The following is a 15,317-nucleotide window of genomic DNA, read 5'->3' as shown; positions in this document are numbered from 1 at the left end:
CTTAATCAGGAAAAATAGAGACAGTGAGCGTTGCTGTGGCAATGAGCTGGGAAAGTGTATGCATAAACACCTAGCTCAGCGTAAACGCCCAATAACATCACCGAAATGTTAGTTGCCCCTCCAGGCACTAGGCTGTGCATGAGGTAGAGAGCAGGATGATTCTGGGGGGATGAAGTGGGGATGGTGATCTAGAGACCAGGAGTGCACTCTTGCCTCTGGCATCCAATCCCCTCGGACCTTGGGACCTTGAGACACTGGCGCTCTGCCAGAAGTGGTCTGTGCCATCATGAGTCACCAGCCCCCGGATCAATAATTCAACCTTGTTATTATTTAGCACTCTGTGGTCACTGTTGGAGACCCGCCAAGGTTAGGCCTGGCCTCTGTGACACCAAAGGGCTCTTGTGGGCATCCCTGCAAGCTCAGCCTTCAGTCGTGATTTCCATTAGTTCAGGATGGCGGAGAAAGGGCACATTCTGGAAGCTCCCAGGGTTCTGCTTTGCGACTCGGTGAAAATAAAAGGGCTTAATTATTTTGGGCTAAAGCGCGCAGGCATTTGACATTTTGAAAAATGGTTTTGTGACATTTCTTTGATAGATCTGGACCAAAGGCAGCTGCTTACTCTTTAGGGAGGTGACAGAAAAGGAGAAGGGGAGAGAGCAAGGGGGCGTCTCAGTATTTTAACAATACTCCCTTATATTTACAGAGGGTTTTATACTTTGTAAGGTGGCTTTTCACTCATTACCAAATTATCTGGTTTGTACAGTTACTCAGCAAGGGAGAGTAGTGGGTGAGGAAATACTGCCATTCACTAACCGGATGAGCCTTGGTAAATTAACTTCTCTGGCCTCAGTTTCCTCTCCTTTGGGATGGGGATGTCCTCTGCTGTGCAGGCTAGTGGTGACAAAGAACTGAAAAAAAAAACACACTGTAAAGGTCCCCGGCATAGGTGCTGGCACGGAGTTTCCATAGTCTCCCATTATATAGATAGGAAAACTGAGGAGAGAGAAATAAAGGGATAGAGAAGAACCAGTGTCTGGCTCATGCCTGGTCTAGGGATCTTTCTTACTACAACATATAGACTCTCAGAAAAGGCCGTTACACAAAATAAAACAAAACCCTGTTTTTCTTATTTCCCCCTAAGTTCCATCCTTGGAGAAGATTCTAAAATGAAATGGCATTGTGGGACTCCTAATACACAGCAGGAGAGGCGGATGGAAGGAGAGCTGCTTACTGGGACGACAACAGCCAAGCAGATGGGTGAGGGCAGAAGGAAGCTCATGGAGAGTGTGGCTTCAGGCAGGGTGTGTTCTCTGCCAAGCTAAGAGTGAAAGCAGCTGGCAAAGGCACAGATGAACAGCATCCAGGGCTAGAGGAAGTGCCCATGCAAGGTTGGGAGGACCTGCCCCAGCAAAGCATCTCTAAAACATGGCTGGAAAAGATCGAGACAGATTGAATGAAATGAACAAGACGAAATCCATAAGAACGGAAGCCAGGGTCAGGCATGGTATATGTGCTGCCGAAGTGAGCACACCAGGGTCAGGCATGGAGTTTGAAAACCCAATAGCACAAAATACCGAATGAGAAAAACTAACTCAAAAGCAGAAGATGCCGCAGGGAAAGACAAATCAGAACCACAATGAGATACCACCTCACACCAGTCAGAATGGCTAAAATTAACAAGTCAGGAAATGACAGATGCCTGGCAAGGATGCAGAGAAAGGGGAACCCTCCTACACTGCTGGTGGGAATGCAAGCTGGTGCAACCACTCTGGAAAACAGCATGGAGGTTCCCCAAAAAGTTGAAAATAAAGCTACCCTATGACCCAGCAATTGCACTACTGGGTATTTACAAATGTAGTGATCCAAACAGGCACGTGCACCCGAATGCTTATAGCAGCAACGTCCACAATAGCCAAACTCTGGAAAGAACCTAGATGTCCATCAACAGATGAATGGATAAAGAAGATGTGGGATATATATTACAATGGAATACTATGCAGCCATCAAAAGAAATGGAATCTTGCCATTTGCGATGACATGGATGGAACTAGAGGGTGTTATGCTGAGTGAAATAAGTCAATCAGAGAAAGACAATCATCATATGATCTCCCTGATATGAGGAAGTTGAGAGGCAACGTGGGGGCTTTGGGGGTAGAAAAGGAATAAATGAAACAAGATGGGATCGGGAGAGAGACAAACCATAAGAGACTCAAACTCACAAACAAACTGAGGGTTGCTGGGGGATGGGGTAGGGAGAGGGTGGTTGGGTTATGGACATTGGGGAGGGTATGTGCTATGGTGAGTGCTGTGAAGTATGTAAACCTGGCAATGCACAGACCTGTACCCCTGGGGCTAATAATACATTATATGTTAATTAAAAAATTAAAAATTAAAAAAAATAAAAAAACCGAAGATGCCCAAATGACAGCCGATCAGGAGTCAGTCTGTTACAGTAGAAAGAGTAGCAGATCAGGAGGGGGGGGCTCCCCTCACTCTGCCCTGACTCTACACAAGCTGGGAGTCCCTTGACCTCTCTGGGCATCAGTTTCCTGTAAAATTAGTGGTTTGGACTACTTGATAATCCTTGTGGTTTATTGTAACATTCACATACCACCCTATCTTGTATTTTGTGTGCCTAGATGATTTGGTAGTTTTAGTTGGCCATAAATTCAGTAAGAGGTAATAGTACACAAAAACGTGGTTAATGTGAACTTAAGGTGTCTGAGTAGGTGTGTCGTGGTCATTTGAGATAAGGCAGGAGCCCAGCCGACCTCAACGGCTGGGCAGACCTCTTTGTAGCAGGCAGCTTTGGGAAAAAAGGCACATTTTGAGAAGTCTATGGGAAAGCTAGAGTCTGTCCAGAGAAAGTTTGGGAGGATCATGAGAGGCCATATTTGAATTTGGAGAAGGTGAGAAACTGGAACTACTTACCCCAAAGAAAATCCTGGAAAGGAACATCAGAGCTATAATCTCAATAGCGAACAGACTGCAGCTCCAAAGATGCATCAGGATTATCCCGAGCTCACTAACTCCAGCAGTCCAGACCAAGTGGGTCAGCTTGAGCTCCCCACCCGAGTCTGCCACACTGGGGCTGCACAGGAGTGCCATGACACAGAGAAAGGGCAGGCTGCTGCTGGAGGTGTGGGCGCACGCCTAGGGACCAGCTTCAGGGAGGCGAGCCAAGGATTCTAAATAGGAGCTCTGAAGATTCAAATCAGAGAAGCAGCAGGAGGGACCAGAGATGATCCGCTGCATGATGAGAGCAGCAGGGGGAAAGGAGGTCAGGAGGAGAGAGGGCCTGGATGCCTCTGCACCTGCCGCATCAATTATGGGGCCATGGCGGGCAATTAGCAAAAGGGCAAGAGACAAAGCAGCGCGGCCAGAGGTCTGCCCTCCACACCCTGAATGCAAGGCAACTGACCAGACTCTGCAGAGCTCCATGGTTTCTGGTCCCTGTCAGTCTGGCCTTGCAAACTGTCAGCCCCCAGAGAGCAGGGTCTTACTTAGATCTTTCTGCTTCCCCGTCGGCTCACTCCTGGCACCACTACAGACGCGCCACCAGTGCTCAATAAACATCTTGTCAAGTGCCTGCGTGAATGGAAGGAGGAACAGCTGGAGCTCAATAAACAGTTATTGACTTAATTAATTAATTAATTAATTAATGGAAAATTGACCTGGCCTTCCGTTCTGCTCTCAGGAGGGTGAAAGGATGACAAGTAAGCTCATAGTGGAGACCAACAGGAAAGTGCTGAAAATGGAAGCAAGGAACGTTTTGGAGGAAGGTAGAGAGGGGAGTGAGGAGCAAAACAAAATGCAAGTAAAGCTTGGTAAGAGGGGAGCCTCAATCCTGGCAGCCAGCAGTGGCCCTCTATCCATCCATCCCTCTGTCCGTCTGTCCATCCGTCTGCCCAACTGTCCATCCATCCATCCCTCCCTCCATCCCTCCATCTATCCATCCATCCGTTCCATTATTCCTTTATTCATCCCTTTGACCAGCCTTTCTTGAGGGCCTACTGTCACTCCAGCTTGTCTAGAGACTACCTAAGACAGCATGAGGCAGAAAATCTAGCTCCTGCTTTTAGGGTCTCTACCAGAGGCTACTGTAAAGAACACGTCTCGAAAAAATAAAATAAGATGCATAATGATTCAAGATCATACACCAACTCTGTGGTTTCCTAGGTCCCCAGGGGCTGCATTGGAGGGCATCTCAAGGAATGCCATTTTAAAAATATTCATCTGGTGCCTCTTACCCTTTCTGTGCACCTCAACATTCCTTCCATGTAGTTCAGAGGTTCCCAGTAGGTGACACATTGTGTGTAGGGGGGCCTCAGGGCACCTGACAGCAGGCTGCTTGTCTGTTCTGCCTTGCTGAACTGAGGGCTTTGGTTACCACCGATGGTACATACAGCAGCCATGGGCTGTGCCTGCCAAAGCCTGGTGCGCTAGGGGCCCCACAAAGGTCCCTGCTGCCGGTACTCTCATACTTGTGCCAAAGCCACTTGCGCCCAATACCTATCCACACCCAGCATCCAGCATAGGTGGCCAGCTGGGAGACAGTATCTCTTCCCACCTGGGCAGCAGTTGTCGCCCCCAGAGTGGTAGCCATCTTAGACCATTAGGACCCATCACCATGATTGTGAAGCTTCTCTCTCTCTCTCTCTCTCTCTCTCTATATATATATATATATATATATATTAGCCTTCCTACAGAAAAGGGCTCAGACATCAGTCCAGTGGGGCTGGGTAGAGGACATTCGGAGTGGCAGAATCCACATCCCCACTCCCCCCACATGTTGGGCCATTATCCTTAAATCTAACTTCTGTGACTCCCTTCTCTCTTCTGTTAGGATCAATTCTCTCCTAAGGGGCTCCTTTGTCGCTGATGTAAATAAACTCCCAGTGGACCTCCCAACAGTCCACCAAATTAGGACTCCACTACTATCAAGGGATGAACCAAATAAGTGGTCTACAAAATGGTACAGATACTTTGTGCATCCTGGGTTGAAGGTTCTAGGGCCTTATGTAAGCTTAGCAGGCCCGCACACGGGGTGGTCACTAACTCCTGATGCCTGCCACACGTGTTAGAAGGTCATGGGTACCATGTGTGCCACATCTGTGACCTCTCTGGTCAAGGTTACTGTTTGCCTCTAGGAGAGTAGAGAATAGTAGGAAGCAGAGGGACTGGAGAGTTGCTTATACAAATATTGGATCGTGGATATCTCATTATAACTTACAACAACTCTGGGAAAGAGATACTAATAATCCCTTCTACAGATGAAAATCTAAAACTCAGGGAAGGCGAGGAACTTGATTATATCCAGAGAGTTACTAAAGTGGCAAAATCAGGATCTACCCCTCCGGTTTGCCAGATCCCGGCAGTGGTGCTTTGTCTACTCCTCCGCATGGTGTCCTAGAGGAAGGCTGAAATGAGAGGGAACACAAGACTATTGAGAGTGGTGCTGAGGACTCGGGTCTTATCTTGGATGGAGTTTTAACCAAGCACCATACACAAGCAGACATTTCGGGAATTCACCATGGCCATGACAATGGCTGATACTAACAGGCTGTGGGGATGTCGCCCAGGTCCCCCTCCTCACAAAAGCTTAGACTTCATAGTTGCAGAGAAAGGGTTAGTCACCCCCAAATGCGTCTTTACAGGTGATAGATTATCAGACTCCTAATTGTTTCAAAACTCACATACTTATGTGCACTCTCCACAGGAGCCCTCAGCCAGATGTACCCAAATGCTTTTCCTAAATGCAAACTCTGTCTTTGGACTCTTTGCTGACGTCAGCCGCGGGAGGGCAATCACCTTCCACCGCTGGCTGCCCTTGACCTCTGAGGTGTCTGCATGCAGTAGCTGGATTCTATGCACACAGCTTCCCCGTGACATGTCACAGTTTAACAAACTATGACACACGTGGACTTCCGTTCCACATTAGTGACCTCCAAATCTAGCCACTCCAATTGAGGGGTGTTAAGATTTCATGAGAGGCAAGTAGAGTACGCTCCTGTGTCCACCCTTCCCCAAGCAGCTCATACTTCCCTCATTCCGCGCCCCTCTGAGAGCAAAAGTGGAGTGCTACTTTCTCCCAGCAACAACTGTACTGAGCACTGAGTCTGGTGCTGATCTCTGTGGAGAAGATACGAAAGGACAGAATTCATAGACCCTGCCTGCAAGAGATGGGAATACCACCCAGGCACAGCAACACCACGTAGCATAGAATTAAGTGCTGGATTTTGAGGCATTAAAAAAAAAAAAAAAAAAAAAAAAAGGAAGAAGAAAGAGAGAAAGCAAGCAAGCAAGCAAGAAAACAAAAGAAAAAAAATTTAAATTAGAAGTAAATGTAAGGCTGCATTTTCAAGGAAGTCCTCATGAAAGCTGGGGAGGGGGTGGGAATTAAATCCAGCTCTTAGAGGAGGCTGGGATTGGAACTTGAAGACAAATTTGGGCTTGGATCTGGGCTCGATCCTTCACTAGCTGGGTAACTTTGGCCGTGTGCCTTTTCTGAGCCTGTTTCTTAATCTCATCAAACACGATAATCATATTCCCTTCTAGGACTATGGTTCTGGCCCCCCTCCTGCCCACCCACCCCCAGGTGCCCAGTAAAGTCTCACCATTAGAAGACAGTTCCTTAGTGCTGACTCTGAGATCCTTAACGTCCTGAGAACAAAAAGCAATTTTTGTAACTCATTTGGCAGCCACATCTGATCTGACCTGACATAGTTGGTGATAGAACCTGGCCTGAATTAATGGTCTTATTTATCCCACGTATCTATTTCACAACACAAAAAATTAACGTCTTTGATTATGGCGTGCCACCCCGACTACTTGGAGGGGAGGGGGATCCTATATAACACACTACATATTCTGTATTTGTATACTAAAATCTGAACAGTTCAGAGCTCTGGAACACCTCTGTCTATAAGATACCTGGATTATTATCACAAAGCCTCAGCTAAGAGGAGAGCAGCATGCCTTTCCAACCTACTAACCCCCATGACAGTGACAATTACTATGGAGGGCAAGGCTTGCAGATTTTTTTCTGTAGAGTTCCAAGTAGTAAATATTTTAGGCTTTGTGGACCACATAGGGGCTCTGTTGTAACTATTCAACTGTAGCATGAAAGCAGCTACCACAAATGGGCACGGCTGTGTTCCAATAAAACTTTATTTACAAAGACAGTCAGCTGGCTGGATTTGGCCTGTGGGCTGTGATATCTGAGAGCTAGAATGAACCCCAGCAATCATCAACTCCATCCCAATCCCATTCCACATTCTGAACTCTGAGAGGGGCAGGAGAAGGCAGAACCGAGTCCAGAGTCTAGGCGCGTGGCTCTCTCAATACCCACATCATTGTGGTAAGTTCCCAGAGTGGACGCTGCCCTGCAGCACAGGCCTGTGACACCTGGGAGCAGGGCAGAGGGCCAGTGAGCCTCTTGGATCCTGACCCAGAGCCAAAGAGCACCAGGAACAGACGAAAATCTGAATGTCCTCATTCAACTAAATGAAAACACCAACTTGGAAACCAAAAGTGATGAAAAGTATAAAACTCAGCCTTGGTGCTCTTTGTCTCTCCAGGGTGTTTGACTGACTGCCTGGGCTGCAGGAGGAGTGTCGCCAGCCAAGGAAGACCACAGCCGGAGTGAGAGTGGCAGATGCCAGCCGCCCTGGGTCTGGGCACAGGGGAGCCCTGCTTGCCATCTGCCACTTATGCTCCTTCCCCTTCCTCTGTTGGATAGAAAAGAGCCCTGCCTTTTGGCCAGGGCCCACAAGGTGCCACCTTCGTCCCTAGCCTCATGCCAAGAAGCAGGCACACAATGATGGAGGCTCGCTGAAGGCCCCAGGATGGGGTAGAAGCCACCAGCCCGCACCTGCCAGGAGACAAAAGTCTTGGGGCAGAAGCTACACCGGCAACCTGTGCCCAGGAAGCCAAGTGGGAAGATGAGGCTCTGGGAGCAGAGACAAGAATCATAGAGCCTTAGCACAGAGAAGCGGTAGCAATAATGTACTTCAACCCCTATTTGCATTGAACAGATGAGAAGACCAAGACCCAACATCACCTATGTGTGAGCAGCAAGGAGGGATCCATGAGCCCTGTGTCCTGAGCCTTGGCCCAGGCCTCTTTCCACTGAATGCATGTCTTACCCAAGAGGCTTTTGTCTGTGGGAAATATGTCAGTCTGTGAACAGGGACCTAATAGGAATATATATACCTACTTCATGGGGTTGTTTTAAAAGTTAAATTAATAACCCTAAAGTAAAAGCTTTCATCACAGAGGTAGGTTTCATCACTTGGGCTGTCCTGTTGCTCCTCCTTGTTGGTTCAGACTAATTGATTTTTTTGTGGATGAAAAGAATGCTCTGACCGGTCATTGATCGGCTCAGCATAACGACTTCTGCCTTTGTATTAGCCAAGAGTGGGGGTTCGTATGCTGCTGACTACCTATATATCCATCCATCTGTATCTGTCCTCTACCATATCCTCCATCTTCTTTATATTCATGTGTGTGCGCTCACATGTGTGTGCACGCGCGTGGGCGCGCGCGCACACACACACACACACACACACACACACACATCCTTGTCCTAGAGACCTGTTCAGAAACAAACCAAACCAATTGGTCACCTTCCAGGGGCTCCCCCTCCTGCCCCAAGAGAGAGTGGGATCAGTAGCCCGGAAAGGCTTTTCAGGCACCCCTCCCTCTGCAGCTGGCCTTCTCTCGGGATCCCTAGGATGCATTATCCATTGCCTGGAAGCTTCCTCTTCCTCCCACCCTGACTCCCTTTCTCTGTTATCTGGATGGAAGCAGCATCACACAGGGGCTAAGAACTCAGGGGCTGGGAGCCAGGATGCTGGGTTCACATTTCAGCCCTACTATTTACTTGGCAGGTGATCTTGGGCTGGTTAACCTTTCTGGATGCCAGTTTCCCCATCTGAAAATGGTAGCTACCTTACAGGATTGTGAGAATTCACCAGTGAATAAGTGTGCTCTACGTACATGCTAAGCACCCTAGAAATGTGAGCTAATGCCGTTCCATACCCATGGCCAGCATCCTTACTTTTCCCAGTTCCAAAAGGCGGAGCAGGCTTGGCCCTCGTCAGACTGGGTCCCGACTCTGCACCCCAAACCTGCTTGATAACTTTCAGTATGGCCCTTGTGTAGGTCACTTCCACCCTTTTTCCACGCCGCCTCTCCTCTTCATGGTCCCTGGGGGCCCCTGCTGAGAGTGGGCTTTCCGTCCTCTGAAACACCAGAGCCCACCAATTCTGCCCCTCCCAGTGTCCACCCCTAGGCACCGCTTGCCCTACTGGTCTCCTTCTGTTTCTCTTGAAGAAGAAGAGCTTGCTTTCCACAATTTTTATTTCAGGACCCTTGAGTATAACTTCCTACCACCAGCCAGCTCTCCTAACAAGGTCAGTCTCTGTGAACAGTCACACACTGCCCCTCCTTCCTTCCTTCAATGTTTACAACCAGTGGTCAGCTTTCAAAAGTGGCTACTCTTTAAAGTATATGACAGTTTCTAGCAAAGCCCCCAAGGCAGTAGTCAAGCACCTGCAGTTGCATTCCCCAGGTCACCTTGAGAAACGCTCAGTAAAGACAGACCTATTGGTCGGTCAGTTGATTGGCTGGCTGACTGACAGCCCTTCTAGTGAACCAGGCTCAAGGTCCTGGGGCTGGCTCTAAGGGCAGAGGTGCTGAGGCCCAGGCTTGGGGCATCCAGAGGAAGTGAATCTCAACTCCGCCCTGGTTTCTTTGATCTGACTTCAGTTCCCCCTCTCCTAGGGGCATACTTAGGCCTGAACTGCTCCTGCAAAGATCTTGCTGGGATCCTGCTGGGATCCTGCTGGGATCCGCTCCATTAGGGCCAGAAAGCCAGCTCCGTGAGTACCAAAGCAGCTTTGATGAATTCTGCTTGGCAGGGGGACCGTGGCCCAGTTCCCCAATCGATGCTGCTCAGCAGAGGCCTTTCAGAACAGAGCCAAAGGAAAATAGAAAGGGTGACTTGCCCAGTAAATGGGACTTTACTGGATGAGGAGGGTTTTTTCTTCTTTTCCTCTTAGTTACTTGTCAGTTATCCTAGCTTCTCCTTCCTCCTCTTTTCCCGCCTGCACCTTTTTCTCTCATTCAACACAGTAAAAGCTGTTGTATGTCGGGGCGCCTGGGTGGCTCAGTGGATTAAAGCCTCTGCCTTTTGCTCAGTTCATGATCCCAGGGTCCTGGGATTGAGCCCCACATCCGGCTCTCTCTCACTCAGCTGGGAGCCTGCTTCCTGCAAACCCTCCCCCCTCCCCGCCTTTGCCCACTTGTGATCTGTCTGTCAAATAAATAAATAAAATCTTAAAAAAAAAAAAAAGAAGCTGTTTTATGTCCTATGGGAACAAAGTAATAGCTTTTAGCTTTGTTACATCTGCCTCGAATAATGTCTGGAAAAAGAGGAGGTATAAAATAAATGAATGGACCAGTGGACGGACGAATAGGATCACGGCGAACTAAGCATTTAGCACTTGAGAGTTTCCCCTGCCTCTTCTTGGAAGGAACTCTTTTTTCACCTGGTTTCCTAAAATCATTAGGACAGGGACAAATTAAAGGCTAGTCAAACCTTCTTAAGAATTCTGTTTTCTTTAAATTGGGGGTTCTTCACTTGTATTTGTGGATATTACATTTGTCAGGATATTACATTTTTCCTGGGTAATTTATCTATAATGTAGGTATGCTGTCACCAGGTGGCAGGTAAGTGGTGGCCCCTTTGTGGTCTGCTGTCCCAATGTCCCCTCTTTAACAATTGGGAAACTAAGAATTAGTGGGACTAGGTGAGGGGTCCAATGTCATGCAATGAGTTAGTGACAGGGCCAAGGCAAAGGGAGAAAAATGGCAGGTGGTTCCTGGAGCTTAGAGGAATGTTCTTTGGGATTACAGCCAGTTGAGGGCTTCCTGCAGTTGGAAAGGTAGAGGAAATTCCAAAGATCAGAATTGCTAAGAAGCCCCCTTCTCCCTGGATGTCTAATTTCTAGTCTGCTAATATTTGTGAAGAAGGACAGAGTGGTGGTTTCTCTCCTTCAGATACATTTTTTAAAAGACCAAGAGGAAAAGAAACAGAAAACAAAAAGGTGCTGCAAAAATTGTCAGACTATGCAAGGAGAGAAAAGGAGTCGGTTTGTAGAAACTGGGAGAAAATGAAGCCCACATCTTCGGACACACCAGGCTACCACTAGGGTCAGAGGGGGTGTGGGTCTGGGTTGCAGAAAGACAAAATCTAGATGCTGGCTGGTCCCTGGCCAGAATGCCTGCCTGAACCACCGCCAGTTGCTGGGCCTGAGCTGTGGGCCTCCCAGGGTCCTCAGAAGCCACCCCACCCAACAGAAGCACCTCCCTGAGGCCTCAGTGCTCTTCTTGCTGGGCCCCCAAGTGGTCTCTCAGAGCAGGACAGGCTATTTGAGGAAGCTCAGGAAAGACATCCCTAAAACTGTCCTGAGTTCTGCAAACTGCCCAGGTAGAGATCATTCCCCTATCTAAAGTAAGCCTCAGCCTGCTTCAGCATCTCTTGGAGGACTGTTAAAAGCCAGAGTACTGGGCTCCACCCTGGCCTGGAGTGCGGACTGCTAACTTGCCTTTCTAACAAGTTCCTGGATATCGCTGATGCTGCAAGTTCTTCCATTGAGAATCCTGGCTTAAAGCATTGCCCTTGTCACAGGTTCCCCCTTTTAGGAGATGGGTGTGGCAACATGGGAGGAAGGCTCTATTGGGAACAAGCCACGCTAGGCTTTTCTCTTGTTAGGCGTCCGTGGGCAAGTCACTTCGTCACTTCATCACCTCACCTCTCTTGGTCTCATTTTTCGCACCTGGAACATGGGACGTTTACTGAACAGTATATCCTGTCTCTGAGTCTTGTCTTGGACGCCTCATGAAATTGACGTGGTTTTCTTTTCAGGGCTCCTGTCCCCCTACACTGGAATCATTAGAAGGGGCTCATTAGAAATGCAAACCTCTATTCAGCCATCATTTTGAGTAGAGACTTCTAGCTTTTCTTCCAAAAACCATTCTTTCCTTCTTCCTTTAGTACAAGATTGGCTGAATGTGGTTGGTCATAGAATACCCAGAATAAAGACTACACTTCCCAGTCTCCTTTGTAGTCACAAAGGATGACTATGTGATTAATCTGGCTGTTGGGACAGGAGTGGATACAATGTTTGCTGCTTCTAGTTTACACACCTATAAGGGAAGAAGTGCATTCTGCATTGTGCCTTTCCCCTTTTCTGCTAGGATAGAAAGTACTGAACCAACTTCATTTAAGCAAAACATATTTATCGAGTACCCACCACGTGCCTGGCCTTCCTGTTGGCCCTGGAATACATCAGTGAATGAGAAAGACAAAGGTCCTGCCCCAGTGGGGTTGATAATCTAACAGGTGGAGTCATACAATAAACTTCTGGGGACCACCATTCAGCCAGCACCAAGAAATACATGATAGAGCACCACCAAGCGTGTGCTCAACCACAAGGCTCCGTGAGTCAGATTGGCTCTTCCAGTCCTTAGGGTTGGTGTCTGTGAAGCAGGCCAACAACTTCAGTGGCTGAATATAGCTTGAGGGGTGCTCCAGCCCTGGGCAGGTGCCAGTGTAGACCGAAGGCGAGGAACAGACCCTCCTGTACCCCTTTACTCTTCCAAGACGGGTTCACCTCTTTTTACCTTATCTGATCTGAAATCAACCCACAAAGGAAACAGTCCTAAAACCAGGTGGCAACCTAAAAATATTTAAAAAGCAATACATGCTTTTTTTTTTAAAAAAAGCAATACATTACCAAAGCACCAAACTCAACGTCTCAGTTCTCTACCGAGGAAACAACGGGCGATGTGAGCACGGGAAAGAGGATACATTTTGCCTAGGCTTTCGCTGAGGTGAACGAACTTGGGAGGTTCAGCGCCGCGAAGTCTGAGGATTATAAAAATTACCATTTCTCTGGTGTCCCAGGAATGAATGTGCCATGTGCCGGGCATACATTATGGTATATCCCCACAGCCCAGGGTAATGCTAAAAGACTTAACACCCAGAAAGACCTGGCACCAACCTGCAAGAATGGACCAGCCACGGCTCTGGAAGCATGTCTGCAGGGCTCCCACTGGATGGGACATGACCTTCAGGCTGCCCAGTCTGCAGAGGTCTGGGGCGCCCAGACGCAGGTGGCTAGAAGGTTAGAGATTGATGGAGATCCAGAGGCTTAAGATGGATGCAGCTGACCATTCTAACAACTGAAATACCTCTACTTATGTGCACCGGTTGAACAACAACCTGGCAAGTACGGCCCTGAGGTCCCGTTGTGCAGAGGAGGGTGTCAAGGCTCCCAGTGGGAGGAGATTTCCCTGACGGCCCATGACAGGCAAGTAAGATCCTCGCTGGGAAGAAAGGGTGTCAGAGTTGCGGGGAGAGTGTGGGAGCGTCTGGGCCACAGCTTTGGAAAGTGTAAGATTTCAGCTAAGAAATCTCCCTTGACAGTTTTCATCCGAAGAGCTTAGAGAAAAGCAGCCACTCATCGCTTAGCTTACAAGGGAGGGGATCTCCAGGCAGCTTCTTCCTCCCCAGGGAGCCTTGAGTCTCATGTTAAATATGATGAGAACTTATCAGCCGTGCCCAGACGCTGAGGCCTCCCTCCCCACGAGGGACAGGGCCACAGCACTCTAGCTGCCCTGCTGGGCAGTCTTGTGTGCAAGGCACAGAATGGAATGGAATGTCCAGACTCTGCCAGGCGGAAGGCCATGGAATGGAATATTTTGACGTGGCAGCAGGAAAGGGCTGGCAGAAATCAAACAGATTGGCCGGCCTATCACGAGCATTTAGGAAACACTTGGCATGTGGGGCGTTAGCAGTGTAAGGGGTCAGCCAGGAGTTCTTGAACGGGGTTTCCAATCATGCACCTGGCAAGAAGGGGGAGACAGAACGTCCCACCTCTGCTTCGGCCGCAGCCCCTCTCTGTCATTTGCTTTATGCATGAGGGTGCTGACTCCTATTGCACAAATGGGTTCCACTGCTTAGAGAAAATTCTGGGTTGGCAAACTGACATCATTCACTTGGTGTGTTTTCTGTTACTGAAAGCTAGGCACAGAGCTGGAGGGACTGACTGGCTATCACACAGAGGGTGTGGTCTCCTGGGGGCTAGTCCACTATTCTGTTCCCTCAGCCCCCCAGCCCCTTACCATGTGCCCAACCCTCTGCCAGACAAAGGGGTGGGGGAGGGAAAGAAAAATAATTCTTGTCTTCATGGGGTGGGCACATTCCATTGTGGAGAAAAGACCGAAATCCCCAAAGCTGTCATCCCTGGGTGGATTCTGCCTGGCACACGTCCAGGCTACGGAAGCTCAGGGAGGGGGAGGTCAGTTGTCCTAGAATGTTGGTGACGGAGGGGTGACCAGCCGGGCCCCGGAGGATGAGCGGGACCTGAAGGAGCAGAAAAGACCAGGTGAGATGCTGGGGAGGAAGGGTGGGAGGAAAAGGGGTGGTGCCAAGTGGTGGAAAGACTCTGATGCAGGAGGGACAGGGGCAGTGCCCCGTCTCAGACCACATCTGCTCCCCAGCCACATGACAGACAGATAGGAGCAGGGGTTCCCAACCCCCACTGGCTTACAGAATGACCTGGGGGCTTTTTAATAACACAGGGTCCTGGGTTCTGCCTAGTTCTGAGGGAGGTTGTTCAAGTTCCCCACCTTGCAAATCTCAAGACCCACAAGTGTCCCTTCCAGCTCTAAAATTCTATGTCTTTATGGTGCTTCCATGGGCCTGTGGGTCTCTTCCCATAGAACTCAGAAAACACACTGTTCTCTGTCAGAGAGGAGGTCCTTGACAGATGTGTGCCTGTCCAGAGCCTCCAGGAACAAGAGCAGCATCCTTCAAGGAGGGAACTGGGCTGTCTCCCTGATCCCTCCAGGCTCTGTAGGTCCCTCAGCACAGAAACTGTTGCCTAATGGTGATGTTTTCGTTCCTGGTGTTTATCCAAAGCCTAATGCTTGTTGTTTGAAGCTAATTGTGCCGGGGGCTTCCCCTTGATTCCAACCATTTCTTCTCACCCCCAAAGCCCCACAGCCTCCCCCTGGCACTCCTTCTCCTATCTCCATTGTGCACCATTAACAGCTGGCTGATGCCGAGGCTCAGCACCAGACATACACTTTTTTTTTTCTTTTTCAAATCAAAAAACGATTTTTTTTTTTTTTTTTGGCTATTTAATCTAGGCTCATTGGCAGAAAATCAGGCATTATGCATTGGAAAAAGAAGAAAGAAGAAAAGTCACCCCGAATGTCATTTTAATCATACCCACTATTGGGTT

This window comes from Mustela erminea, chromosome 5, assembly GCF_009829155.1.
Source record: "Mustela erminea isolate mMusErm1 chromosome 5, mMusErm1.Pri, whole genome shotgun sequence".
Classification (NCBI taxonomy): domain Eukaryota; kingdom Metazoa; phylum Chordata; class Mammalia; order Carnivora; family Mustelidae; genus Mustela; species Mustela erminea.
This window is presented reverse-complemented; position numbering follows the sequence as displayed.